General features: G+C 49.0%; 1 protein-coding gene across 19 annotated transcripts in view; it reads left to right on the top strand.

The window, feature by feature from the left end:
* The window catches only part of PKNOX2 (PBX/knotted 1 homeobox 2), a 309,171-nt gene that overhangs the window by 88,559 nt on the left and 206,054 nt on the right, over nt 1-14,558 (top strand). The window contains exon 1 of one of the 19 annotated variants that reach the window (XM_049109792.1): nt 10,867-11,056. The exons of the other annotated variants lie outside the window; for them this stretch is intronic. The gene's annotated coding sequence lies outside the window, so the exon portion shown is untranslated. Of the gene's footprint in view, nt 1-10,866; nt 11,057-14,558 lie in introns of those variants that run through there. 19 annotated transcript variants of the gene reach the window in all.

Genomic DNA, 14,558 nt, shown 5'->3' with positions numbered 1-14,558 from the left:
TGTATATGCCTTAAGGCATTCACCCTGTCGGATCATCCCCACTTATAATGTGAATCAACCCCACTTCTGGCCAGAAGGAACCCTATGCAACACTGTGAGGCTTGCCTTCCAGTAAACCTCCTTGGGGGTCTCCCACTGTTCTTCTCTGCACTCCCCCAACAACTTTTCTCCATTTTTAATACTCTCCTGACTCCTTTCTAAAGCCTCTTCCTGCTCTGGGCTTGGGAGTCCACCTGTGCTCAGTAGAGGCTCTCTGATGTGATTGGCTATTGTGCAGAATAATGGCAGCCACACAAACACCCCACACCTTATATAAAGAGCCTGTCTCCAAAACTAGGCCACATATGAGGATGCGGACTGTGTCTGATCTTTCTTTGAGTGCTTATGGTGCCTTGCACACAGTGGCTGTTAATTCTTGGAGGGTCAGGGCTTGTCCTGTGTGCTACCGAATTCCTAGAACTCAGCAATAGTGCCTGGCATAGAGTCTGTGCTTGCAACACGTTCATGACATGTTACTCCCAGAAAGAAGAAATGAAGTAGCAGATCCTCAATGCATGGTGTTTTTTTTTTTGAGATTGAGCATGTGAGCATAGGGAGGGGGAGGAGAGAGGGAGGAGAGTCTGGATGAGCAGACTCTGTGCTCAGTGTGAAGCCCAACGCAGGACTCAACCCCACAACCCTGAGATCATGACCTGAGCCGAAACCAAGAGTCAGACACTTTGACTAAGTCACCAGGTGCCCCAGAGAGAGAGAGAGAGAGAGAGAGAGAGAGAATCTTAAGCAGGCTCCATGCTCAGTGCAGAGCCCCACATGGGGCTGGATCTCACAACCCTGAGATCATGACCTGAGCCGAAGTCAGGTCTGATGCTTAACTGACTGAGCCAGCCAGGCACTCCCCTCGATGATGCACGGTCTAATCACGGATGCTTTTGAAGGTCTGAGTTTTTTGGCACTTATTTTTATGTCAGTTCGGCCTGGCATGTGATAGGGCTAGTAGAACTAGATACTTTCCATTGTTAACGAAAGCATGTTGCCACTGATACACTTCCTGAGAAGACTGGGGTGAGCCCTTTGAAAGGCATGCCTGCATCCCAGGCTCAGGCGGGCTATCTCTTTTCTGCCGCCTGGGTACAGGAGCTCCGATGGTTCTTTGATCAACTGATGGACAATTAATGCAAAATGGACCTTGGTATCCAGCAAGTGAGGCTGGAGGCTTCTTGATGGAGGGCAAGGAGTGATAATTTTGGTTTTTATGCATACTTTGTGACTCATTTGTTTCTGAATCCAGAGTTTTAATTCCATATTTTATTACATCCAAGTTCAAATTCATTTCAAAGCCAGCAGGTGAGTCTCTGACCTGTGGTGGGGGGAGGAGGGTGCTGTAGACAGAGACGAGGTGACGCTCTTTTGAGTCCTAAATATTTTGTTTCTCCAAAGAGCCCCTGCTTAATTTAACATCAGATCTCTTCCCTTTTTTCCCATTGCATACCCTACCCCAAACATGTGTGCTGCAGCCCAACCTCAGCTCCCCTAGGTTGCACTACATTACATTAACATACGTTTATCAGGCCCTTGAGATGTACAAGCCATTTGGGAATACAGAAATAGGAGTGAAACCTAGCCCCTAACTTCCAGCCTCAAGGAGTTTATCCTCTCATTGGGGAAGTGGTTCACAGGAAGAAAAGTAACAATACAAGAGTTAAATAACGATGAAGATTACTATGCAGGAGAGGTCACAAGAAGGGACAGGATTAATTAATTACTCTGTGAGTGGCCCAGATTCTATGCATTGAGGGAATTCTGGGAAGAAAGAGATGGTTGTGCAGAGATGCTCCGGAATGACTGGGGGTCAGGGCTTTCCTTGTTTGGGGTGGGATGGAGTACTCTGGGGAGGGCGGAGTTCAGTTCAGCTCAGCAAACATTCATGGGGCAACTGCTGTGTTCCAGGCACTGGGCCGGACTCTGCAGATGCAGAGTTCCCACCCTTGAGGAATCTACAGTCTAGAGGGGGGCCCGAGAAGGAAAGTCAAGGGCAGGGGGCTGTGGGGCACCGAATATAGACATGGTTCAGGTTGATGGCTGTCAGGGCAGTTGGAAGAAACTGGCTTTTGTGACGCCTAAGCTGGCTTGCATAGAAAGTAGTCCAAAATGTGGCCAAATGTTGGGGAGGAGAGTGTTAAGCAAGAGATCATCTTGCACAAAGGCATGCATGCATGAACCAGCATGGTATGTATTTGCAAAGTAAGCAGTTCAGGATTTTTGGAGCATAAGGCATGGTCCATGAAGTAGCAGGAGGCGAGTGGAGGAGCCGAAGTGGCCAGGTTATGGAGAACCTTTTATATCACCTGAGAAGCTTAGAGTTTTCATACAGCCAACAGGGAGTCCTCCAAGAGGCAATATGAAATGGCAGCCAAGATGCAGGCTCTGGAGCCAGATGCCCTGCTCTGCCACTCGCTGCCTATGACTTAATCTCTCAGTGCCTCGATTTCTTAATCTGTAAAAAGGGTGTAAAAATAGCACTTCCTTCATTGCAAGGACTGAGTTAATTAGCATAAAGTGCTAAGAGAAGTCTTGGAACAAAGAGAGTACTCAATAAATTGTAGCTATTGTTAGTATTAAGGGATTTTAGGCCGGCGAGTGCCTTGGAGAGATTTGCGTTTTAGAAAAATCGTGTTGGCAGTACTGAGAAGCCTGGATTAATGTGGATAAGACCAGTGGGAGACCTATTGCAGTCCTCTAGGCAAGTAGGCATGAATGCTGGACTGAAGTAGTGGTGCTGTGGAGAGGGGGTAGGGGGCGGATTCCAGAACTTTGAAACAGTGCTTCCAAAGTGCTTTCCATGGAGACTTTCAGGTTTTTACCTTATGTACTGAGTAGATGGTGGTTCTAGCAATTGTGCTGGAAAACCAGGAGAAAAATAGGTCTTCTGGGGGGTGGGTTTATTATTTCTCCTTCCTTCCTTCCTTCCTTCCTTCCTTCCTTCCTTCCTTCCTTCCTTCCTTCCTTCCTTCCTTCCTTCCTTCCTTCCTTCCTTCCCTCCTCCCTGCCTCCCTCCCTCCCTCCCTTTTTCCTATGCTTCCTCCTTCCTCCCTTCCTCCCTCCCAACACACTAAGTTCCAATGTGTATGGGACCCTTCGTTGGACATGTCTGTCAGGACACTGAACATATGCACTAGAGGACATGGCTGAAGTCAGAGATCAGCTCATGGATGGCGGTCAAAACCGTGAAAGTGAATGAGATCACTCAGGGAGAGGATGTCGAAGGAGAAGAGAGTGGGCAAAGTTGGAATCCTGAGGAACACAAAATTTAAGAGATGGTGATAGAAAAACCACAGAAAAGCTACAGAGGGGAGAGGAGTTAGAAGAATCTGGAAAGGGTGGCATCCCCAAACCAGAGGAATAGAAGACTTTGTGATGGAGAGTGAGACCACAGAGTCAGGGCAACAACAATGGCAAATCCAACAAGAGAAGAACTAGAAAGTATTCACTGACTCTGTTGGTGTGAGAGCTGTTGGCACCCAAAGGTGTAGGTGAGGGTGGAAGATTGGAAAGGGCTGAGGAGTATGTGGGAGGTGAGGAAGTGGTGGGAGCACATGTGTGTGTGATGTGGCTGACCGTCAACCTGGCTTTGCCACAGGACTCTTGGATGGGGCGGGAGATGAGCTGGTGGCCAACAATCATCAAGCAAATCCTACATGGGGCCCTTGGATTGGAAACTACTGGAGAGACTTTTTTAGTCATTCTTTTTTTTTTTATTCAGCAAATATTTATTGCATAACTACTGTGGATTTAAAAGTATGCTGAATGGCATTCAGTAATGAACAGATCTGATAGAAGAGTTTGGACAAGGACGTAAATAGTTGTAACACAAGATGATAAGTATCAAATAATATACTGTGAATTGAATTAGAAAATATATTCCTATTTTCCTGGGTTTCCAGGAAATACTTTGTGGACAGATGGCTTTTGAGCTGGGCTTAAAGGAGGAGTAGGGTTCTAATGGGCAGTAGGGAAGAGGGGCATTTCAGTAGATAGATGGGATACGCAAAGGCCCTGAGGTAGATAAGTATGGAGCATAGTCAGGGAACAAGAAATACTCTAATTTATTAAAACTGTAGGGTTTTATTACAAATTACAAAGTAGATTGTAGTTAAGGCTGGAAAAAGATTAGAGCCCTGGTGTGAAGGCTTTCTGTGTCAGGCTTAAGGATTTGCACTTTATTCTACAGGCTGCAAGGGGCCATTGCAGGTTTTTTTAATTAAGATTTTATTTATTTAATTTATTTGAGAGAGAGGGAGTGTGCACACATGAGCCCGGGGGAGGAGGGAGGAAAAGGAACAAGCAGACTCTCTACTGAGCACAGAGCCCGGCATGGGGCCCAGTCTCAAGACCCCATTACCCTGACCTGAGCCGAAGTCACCAGTCAGATGCTTAACTGACTGAGCCCCCCAGGCGCCCCTGCAGGTTTTGATATAAGGAATAAAAAGAGAAGACTTTGCCTTCTAGGAGGGTCTTGCTGACACTAATGTGTAACATAGAGCAGAGAGGAGTAACTTGGGAGACGACTATAATTGGGAAGGAAAAGCGAAGTGAAGGAATTAAGACGCCTGTTGGTAATGGATCAAAAAGAAGTGAACATGCAAGGTTATGTGGGAGTTGGACCAGTAGGATTGAAACACCCCACGTGGGGATGTTGAAGGAGTCAGGGTTGGGGTGTGGCGAGGGAAGCATCAATGAGAATTATAAGATTTCTACAGCTTGGAGGAGAAGTGGCACCATTGACGGAAACAGTAAAGACAAGAAGGCAAGTGGGTTTGAGGGAGGAAGAAGGGACAAGTGTCACACTCTGAGTTCAGGAGGGCTGTGCCTGAGAAATAGCTGTTGCACGGGGCAGGGGGAGGTGGGCTGTGGCAGGAGCAATGTCACTGGAGTTGTGGGTCAGCAGCCAGGTTGCAAGGGATCAGGAGAGAAGAGGAGGTGATGGTTGTGAGCACACACTGCGCTTTCAAACATTTGGCAGTGAAAGGAAAAAGAGATGAGAGGATGTCATTCCAGAGGGTTAAGACAATAAAGGTTAAATCATTCTTCCATTCGTATCACAATTTAAGAAATACTTCAAGTCCATTTTCTTGCCACTCTTCACCTTATTTAAGGGAGTCAGGCCAGGGCTATTACACCCACTTTACAGATGAAGACACTGAGTCTCTGGAGGACACGGGGCCAGTAAGCGACATGGGTGGTGTTTTGCCTTCTGGGGAGTGCTTTCCACTGCACTATTGAGCCCAAGGGTCCGGGGAGATTTGCATGTTTGCAGGTCAAGGAGGGCAGCCTGAGCAGACACTGAAGATACATGAATACACACTCCCAGGTGATGGGCACTGTGGGAAGAAGGGTTCGAGCCCAGGTGGGAACAGCCCAGGGAAGGAGACGGGGCCTCTGCTTTCAAGGCAGGAGGAAAGGAGGGGGAGGTTCCAGATACAGCATGTTGAGAAAGAGAGGAAGGACGTTAGGCATAGAGCCAGGACACTGAAAACACCCAGGTGAAAAATTTGAAGACATTTTTGAAGCAACATGCCCACAGCAGAGGTGTAAGGAGGTCCAGATGGAGGATGGAAGAGGAGGACAGGGGGCTCCAGCTCATAGCTCTGGGCTGCAAGATGCAAGAGCCACCTGGGTCATGAATGAACAAATGAACAAAAGGCCCCTCCACTAAGGCCCTGAAATCAGAAAGCTTGAAGGTGAGAGGGAGAGTATCCTGAGCAACCCTGTACCTTACGCTTTACCTCCACCCACATCTCCACTTGGTCTTCACCGATGCTCTAGGCTGTGGTTGCTCTTGTGCTAGCCCTGGCTGCAGAAGAATCGATCAGCCCATCCCCAGAGTTGAGGTGGTTTAGGTTGGAGGTTGGCCCTCCCTGGATGTGAAGCAAGGTGGTGGATGGAGGTGGGGGCTGGGAGGATGGACCCCGGCTGGGTCTTCCCTCTGGAGGCAGGAGAATGAGGACAAATGGTAGAGGTTCTGCCAAAGTCTAGCTGGAGAATAGTGAGACGGCTTCTGTGACCTTTCTATCTGAGTCTGTGCCTTTGATCTGGGAATCTGGGAGGGTCCCTCCCATGGGCCCTATGTTACTTCTTGGTCACTTATTGGCAGTCCTGCATGCTGCTCTTCCTGTCCAGCCTCACTGAGTGGAATCCCAGGAATCTGCCCTCCTTGCTTTTGGGAGGTCATGTCGTCCTGGTGGTTACAGTCCTTTGGGGAAAGAGTCCATGCTATTCTTGTTCTGTTGCCAAAGTGCATTCAGGGCAAAGGAGGGTCATGGCACCTCACGGATCCCTGCCTCTCCCTTCGTGCCAATGCCGGCTCCTGCCTGTGTGTGGCGAATCAGATGCGGGCATGTGGCACAGACATTGCTGCTAGTGGGACATGTGGAGGATGTGCTTTTTCTGAGGAAATCCCATGCTCTTTGGCCAGAGTGTCCAGGGTCTCTGGCTGTGGCTGCATCCCAATGAAGGTGACCAACTGTTCCGGGTCACCTGAGCCTGAGGGGTTTCCTAGGATATGGGATCTTCAGTGTGGAAATTTGGAAAGTCTCAGGGAAACTGGGACGAGATGTCACCCTAACCTCTCTCCCCAGTTCTACTTCTGGAACAGTGTGGAGTTCGTGGATTTTTGCAGGATGATGCACGTAACTCATGTGCAAAAGGATAAATTCTGCAATGTGTACCGCCATGGTCCGTGGAAGTGGCTTTGGGATCTGCAGGCCCAGGTTGAGATCTCCTTTCTCTACTTCCTAGGTGTGCAAGTTTAGGTGAATTACTTTATATTTCTGAGACTCCGTTTTCTTATCTCTAAAATGGAGGTAATGTTATCAATCTCACAGGATTAAATGTGAGGATTAAATGAGGCAACGTTCGGGCAGCCCCGGTGGCTCAGTGGTTTAGTGCCGCCTGCAGCCCAGGGCGTGATCCTGGAGACCCAGGATCAAGTCCCACGTCAGGCTCCCTGCATGGAGCCTGCTTCTCCCTCTGCCTGTGTCTCTGCCTCTGTGTGTGTGTGTCTCTCATGAATAAATAAATAAAAATCTTTTTAAAATAAAAAAATAATAAAAAATAAATAAATGAGGCAATCAGTTGCCCAGCCATGGTACAAGGCCCTTGTAAGAGAAATCAATAAACATTAGTTCTCTGATTCCTCCCTCACTATCTCTCTTGCACTGGAGTGATGTCCATTCTAAGGTGGAGAAGGTAAGGCTGAGGAACAGGAATAGTTGCCTCTGGACCAAAAATGACAGAATCAGCAATCAGCAACAGATCCCTAGCTCTTAACCGCCATCTTCCTACTTTGGAGTAGACAAGGGTTTCTCTATCTGGAATATTTCCTGGATGAGGGGGAAGGAACCATTTTATTCACTTATCTATCCATCCATCCATCCAACCATCCATTCAGCAAATACTCATTGAGTACCTACTATGTGTCGGATACTATTCTAGGTCTGGAGATTTGACTGTCAACAAAACATACATTTTCTGCCCTCTTGAAGCTTACATCCTGGTACACACATAACAAACATCTAATCTAATGCAAAGTAGTAATAATTGCTCCGAAAGGAAATTAAAGCAGGTGAAGATGGCAGAGAGCAGCCAGGGCAGGGGCATCATTCTGCAGGGTGGCTAGGCTAGGGGAGGGCCCTCTGAGGAGGTGACATTTGAGCAGAGGCCTGAAAAAAATGTAGCCTGGGTCTCGTGGGCCTGACTTCCCCTCCTCTTGGAGCTCCCAGCTCAGGCCCAGCTGCTGCAGGGTGGAGTCAGCTGTGGAGGAGAGACAGTCCGTCTCTGGACTGGGGCTGCAGTGGTAAGTGGGGGTGCAGCTGTTTTTATCAGCTGCCTGTCCGAAGCACAGACCCCTTGGCTGAACTGAGCTTTCAGGGTGGGGGAGGGACCCACACTGGAAAACCAGTTACTGAGGGTCAGATTGTGATAGAAAATGATAGGAATGGGCTGCCTTGCTCCCATTGGGGACAATGCATTTGGGGACAAGTCACAGTATATTTGGTTTCCTGAATGACTCTATTTCTTCGGCATTGTGTTCATTAAGAAAAAAAAAAATAACACCTCTGTTTAGCCTGCATGCTAAATGATTTATGAACATTATTCTTCTCTGTTAGTTCTACCTGTAGGAGCTCCAGCCCTCGCAATCCTTTTCATGTTGATTAAGTACATTTGAAAGCAAAAGGAGACTGTCTGCAATTGCTTCACAGTATAGACTCACGGCTTCCCTGGACTCAGGAGGGATTCCTCATTCTTCCCTTTGCAAGAGTTCCTTTGCAGCTGGTTAAGCAGGAGATCAGTCCAGAAACACTTGTGTGTGCCCAAGGAGGCAGAGGGATAGCGTTCTTTCTGGAGCTGGTAATTATGAATTTGAGATCCTGGAATCCTCCGGCTGGAATGTCCAGGAGTCAGCCTTCTAGGGCAGATGTGATTGCACCTGACTTGGCCCTGGCAGGTTGACGCTGGTCAGGAGGAGCGGAGGCTGCTTTGAGAGGGCCTGGCAGAGCTTAGTATTGTCAGGGCACACCCCTGAATGGGGTGGAGAGAGGGGGGAGAGAAGGAAGGTCACAGCCCAGTTCTCTGTACTCCTGGGCTAATGGAAGACGTCCGTGGAGAGGAAACATGATCTATGGAGCCAGCTCCCAAGCCAAAGGGCCCCTTGGTTGGTTCTACAGTTAGGACGGGACCCGTGTCCTTCCCTAGTTCCTCCCGTGTCCTTTGTTTATTGCTGTGTGGTGGAGAACGTGGGCGCATTAGGGTCTGGCCTCAGCACCCACTTTGCCTTGGGCAGTAGACTTCTACAGATGCTGTTTCTACTCCCTATTCAGTCTGGGTTGAGCCTGGTCCGGCCCAGGGCTGCCTTCTGCAGGTCTTCATGTGGAACGTGGAGTAGGACAGCTTTCCCTGAACTCCTGAGCTGCCACAGAAATTCTGTGCGGTTGTCCTCTTTTCTCTGTCACTTTGCCCCACCGATAATGTCCCTCGGAACTGCCTTCAAGCTTCTGGGCTTTCAGAGCCAGGCAATGGCAGTTTGTTTAGAATCCCCCATCTTCATAAGGTTATCATGCTTCATGGGTTCCCTTTGTATATAAGGCTCAAGTTTCTTCACATCTGTCACCCTTCTCTGCCCTCTACAGGGTGGCATTTCTTTGCACATGCCTGTACCACACATGACTAGGCTTTGCCTCATCTTACCTTTCTTGCTTACCTGTTGGGCAACTTTGGAAAGGTCGTTCTGTATCCCTGACTCGCAATTCCTTCATTTATTAAATGGGAATAAGAGCATTTGAGAAACAAATGAGATGGTGATTTTGAAAAATGCCTAGTAAATTGTCTTTATTGCCTCCTCATGACAAAAGTTCACATAGGCCCTTAAAAAGGTAAACATTAAAAATCCTACTGTCTAGCTGTGTACAGTCTGGGGCAAGGGTAAGAAGGTGTAGGCAGAGGAAAACCCAGACCCTTTATGCGGAAACTCAAAGAGAAATGCCAATGGTGCCGACTCGACCTCAGGCCTCACAGAGCAGGAGTCAAGCTCCTCCTGTGCGCCAGATACCCTGCCTGGCTTTTTGGATCTATTATCTGATCCTCATACCGTCCTTGAGATGGTGTCATCCCCATTTGAACAGAAGATGGAGACGAGACCCAAAGAAATGAAGTTGCCCGGATCACAGAGTTAGCAAGTTGTAGGGCTAAGACTCCAACCCTAACATCTGTGCCCCTGACAGCACATGTCAGGACCCACCTCCTGAAGGGAGGCTTTGAGGACAGGTGGACCGCTATCAGGGGCCTCGCCGCCACCCCACCCCCACCCCCACCTCTTGAACCTGTAATTCTGCCCTTAGCAATTTATCCCTCAGAGCTAAGCATTGACTCTTGGGATTCTCTTCTGCTCTCCCTCGCCCTCCCGAATGCACACACTGGGGAGAGTTGCCCGTGAAGCATACACGGATTAATGTTGTGAGCTCCTTTCTCCCCGGCTAAGAGAGCCGGCCAGAGCAAAATCTCTGAATTGTGGACCTGGGAAGGCAAAAAGGAAAGGCTTGTCCATCTAAGACAAATTTTATCCCCTTCCGAGTTGTGCCTGGGCTGGCCCTGCCCCCGTGCTAGCTGAGCCAAGGCCTGGGGACGGCCTGGGAGACCGCATCCTGCTGTCTGAGCCCCACTTAACAGCCTCACCACCGTGGAAGGCAGGCTCTGCCCGAGGGATCCAGGGATGTGGTTACGCATCCTTATCCCCTTGCCAATACTCAGAGACACGTGCGCGCAGGGCCCCGTCCCTCCCAGTGAAGCCTCTGCCCACCCCAAGGGCCCCTCTCTCTCCGGAGTGGCTCAAAGGGCCCTTTGAGAGGGGGGTGGGGAAGCCGGCAGCCTGCGGGCCTGGGAGGGGAGATAAAGGCGTGAGATCCCCGGAGGGCTCAAAGGGTCAGGGGCCGTGTATCTGGTGACTTCTGAATGCAAGTTCCAACAAAGAGAAATCTGTGGTGGGAGAGCCTCAGCGAAGGAAATAAAATCTCCATGAAAACAAACTTTTGTTGGAAGCTTTCTCCTCTTGTTTTGGCAGCGTTGCTAAGTCCTGGAAGGGGAAGGCCGCGTGTCTTCCGGAGCAGTTGGGAGGCTCTCAGACTCTCCAAAAGATCAGCTTGCTACTAGGGCCCTGTTTTTCTCCCACCAGGAGGACGGGGCTTGGGAGTGAGTGCAGTAATAATTGGTTTTCTAATCAAGACTAGAATGAGTAAAAGAAAAGCTAGAGGGCAGCGCAGAGAGCTGTGGACCATGGGTTAGGCCCTTGGTGGACACATCACCGTGTGTGATACGGTCCCGTGACTCACACAGACTGTGAATCCCTCTCGGCCTCACTTGCCTCACCTGTAAAATGGACATAACTTGCCTGGGGTCTTTCAGCTAGAAAAGCAGGATGTAAACTTCTGTTTCCAGTGCCTTGTAGTCATGAAAACCAGAGGATGGAGGTGAAAGGATCTTTGAAGTCACCACAGGACACAGGAAGGTCGGATAATCATTATAATATGCATCGTGTGATCGTGTGTGTGTGTGTGTGTGTGTGTGTGTGTGTGTGTGTGTGTTTCTTCTTCTCTCTCTCCAGGCCGAGGCAGTCATGTACCATACTCAGTTATTTGGTTTCTGCATCTTGTTTTGAAAAGAAGCAAGGGAATGGTTAAAGCAGGGGCTTTCTGGTTAGCCTTTGCCACTAACTTCAATTGGTTAACTATGTTCAGAGACATTGGGGGTGGGGGGTGTCACAAGTTTTAGGGAATGCAGGGAATGAGGGCTTCCCCAGCTGCTGAGATGTTTTTATGTTAAGTAAGTATAAGGATTCAGTTTTTTCCTCTCTAGAGTCCAGGGAAAGAGAAAGGAATTTCTGTTGGGTCCAAGCCCCATAAGATTTACTTATTTATTTATTTATTTATTTATTTATTTATTTATTTATTTATGACTCCTTAAGAGTTTTCTTTTGTCCTGCTTAGGGAGAAAATCCTTTATGGTGGCTGTCATTTGGCAGAGCTCAGAGGACTTTGGAGTGGCAGGTAGCCAGGGGGATTAGGCAGGGACTGGGAGCTGAGCTGTGGTTTCGGTTCTGCGCATTCCGGACAGGCTGCTGTGACCCCACGGTGGGCCCTGTCCCTCTGAACCGTAGATGACACCAGATGGAACAAGAGAGAGGACGGGAGAGAAACCCAGAGCCGTCCTGGTGGAGGGTGAATCTGGGTGGGTGCTGAGGGTCCTGAAGCTTGGCTGGGAGCCAAGCCTGCTTCCTCTCCTGCAGGCCCCTTCCTCCCTCCTTCCTCAGCCAGAGCCCCGGGCCTGTTGTTGACTGCTAGTTTGGGAAGATGTGTGTGTCTCCCCCTGTGTTCTGAACGTCTCTGGAAACTGAGAGACACATAAGCCGAAGTGCCTCCCTGGAGTTTTCTCTTTGACTAGAGGGGCCGTGATGTGTCCGGATTTGGGAAAGTCTGTCCAGGGAAGCCTGATTGAATTGGTGAAGGTACCTCCTCCCTCCCTTCTCCCCTCTGCTGTCCCTTGGGCAGGCTTGCCAGGCCAGTCATAGGCTAATAACAGCCCCGGTAATGCTGATGTCACATGGCTGGTTGGAACTGCCTGCAATGGCTAATAGGTGAAGTCTCCCACTGCTGACCACATGTGGAGTTCACATGGGGCATGTTTGGGCTCGATGAGGCCAGCGTGTGAATGTGTATGGAAGTAGGTGGGAGGCCAGTGTGTGCAAGCTGTCCCCCTCCCCTCGTCAACACACACACAGAGGTGCCCACGTACATGCATGCACACACATGAGCATGCAGGGCCATGCACATGTCATACACCCACAGTCACACAGTCATCTACACATGCACACACAAGAGCCGTAACACAGTCACACACAGTTACACACATGCACGACACACAGGAGCTTCTCTCTTCCCTCTCCCATTTTCACCCCCCTTTCTCGCAGCCCCAGACCTCCTTCAATCCTCTCCTCCCTGGTCATCTCCTCCAATTTTTTCAGCAGGAACACAAGTCCTGGATGTGTCAGGCCAGCTTCATTCCATATAGTCTGGGTGTAACGGGAGGCAGGACAAAGAACTCAAGGGTGAGAGCCAGACAGAGCTGAGCTGAGACCCTAACTCTCCCATGTAACTGGGTTCATGACATGGACCCACTGGGCATGTTTATCCTCTGAAAGCCCCACTCTGCTCCTCTCCAGAAGAGGACTGGAAACACTGCCATGCGGTATTGCCATGATGCAGGTGCACAGTGACAGGTGTGCACCATGTAGCACAGGCTGGTGCACAGGAAGTGCTCAGGGCGTGCCAGCCCTCTCCTTTTCCTGTTGTTTCCATAGTATATTTCTGTGGCATGGTCACCATATTGGTGTTTGACCTAGAAAGGAGGCTGGCCGTGGGGAAGTGTTTGGGGTGTGCTCTATGTGGACTTTGCCTCATTTATCTGGGGCTGATTCAGCTCTAAGGGAGGAAATAACATGACTGTCATTTACTGACAATTACGCTCATCACAACAGCCTGCTTATCCTTTTTACCCAAATAAGAGGAATGAGGCACAGAGGGCTTAAGTCATTTCTCTGAGTTCACACAGCTGGTTAAGTGGCTGGGAACCCAGCTCCTCACCCTGGCTTTCTGTTGTAGTAGGCGATTTGCTACAGCATTGGGGACACTGGCATGGATCCCGTGCTCTGGCAAATGGCACTCTTGAATCTGGTGATTTAATAGGTCATCTGCTTCCCTTCTTAGAACAGGCCCATTTGGCTGGGACATTTCTTCGAGCTTCTCTGTGAAGTGGCATGGATGTGGGTAGTAAGGCATTGGTTCTGAGGACTCGGGCTGGGAGAGGTCTGAGGGGGCATCTGTGGGAACACATCGAGATGAATGTGGGGAGCTCCATTCAGTTTGCAAATACTGGTGGCACACCTACCTCACACAGGGCTTCAAGCTAGGTTTGGGGCAAGGAATTGCCCCTGCCTTCAAGGAACTCTAAAAAAAGTGAGCAGGGTGGGGGCTCAGGCATGTAAAAAGATGTATAGACAATGAGGTTAGTGCAACCATAGAGGAAAGTACCAGATGGTGCATGGCAGTGACATGGGTAGGGGTGGGGACTTGGTCTGAAATCTGCTTGGAGGAGGTGATGGTGGAATGGACTGTCCTGGGAGCTAGACAGGAGAAGGAGGGAAAGGACCCTCCAGGGAGCTGGGACAGGCTGTGCAACAATCTGGAAGCAGGAGACAGTAAGAGCAAAGTGGGGAGGGGTGGGCAGGGACAGGTTGAGTGTGAAGACCCTTGGATTATATTTTGCAGGTGATGGGGAGAGCTATGGAATGTATTAAAATGGGGGAGTGGTGTTTGCCAGACTTAGGTTCTTGAACTTGGCCTCAGCACTAGTGGGAATGGATTGGAAGGGACCAGATTTTCACAAGCACATTCAAGATATGTTTCAGTTAGAATGCCTTTGGCTGCCAGTAGCAGCAAATCCAACCCAAAGTGGCTTAAACAGTAAGAGATTTTTTTTTTTTCTTACATATAATGAAGCCTAGAACCAGGAGTACTGTAGGGATGGAAAAATTCAGTGTCTTAATGACATCAACAAGCACTCAGATTCTTTCTCTGTCATCCTCCGGATATCAGCTCTATTTTCAGACTAGCTTTCCTCTGGATCATACAATGGTGGTAGCAGTTCCATGCATCACCCCAATGTGTAGGCAATTAAAAATTGTAAAGTAAGTCATTTGTACAACTGTAGGGAGTAATGGAGGCTGTGGCCGATGGGATTGTGAATGCTCCAGGCCTGTTGGAATTCAAGTTAAAAATTTTAAAAAGCACAGGCCAAATATAAATGAAGTCAAGATACAAATGACAAACTGGGAGAAAAGTTGCAACTCATGTCACAGGCCTATTCTCCCTAATATACAAAGAGTTCCTAAAAATTAACAACAAAATACAACTCAATAGAAAAAAACTGGCAAAGAATTTGAACAGACTATTCAC

This window comes from Canis lupus, chromosome 5 (assembly GCF_003254725.2).
Source record: "Canis lupus dingo isolate Sandy chromosome 5, ASM325472v2, whole genome shotgun sequence".
In the NCBI taxonomy this organism is placed as follows: domain Eukaryota; kingdom Metazoa; phylum Chordata; class Mammalia; order Carnivora; family Canidae; genus Canis; species Canis lupus.
The sequence above is the reverse complement of the archived record's forward strand: the minus strand, read 5'-3'. Positions and strand labels throughout refer to the sequence as shown.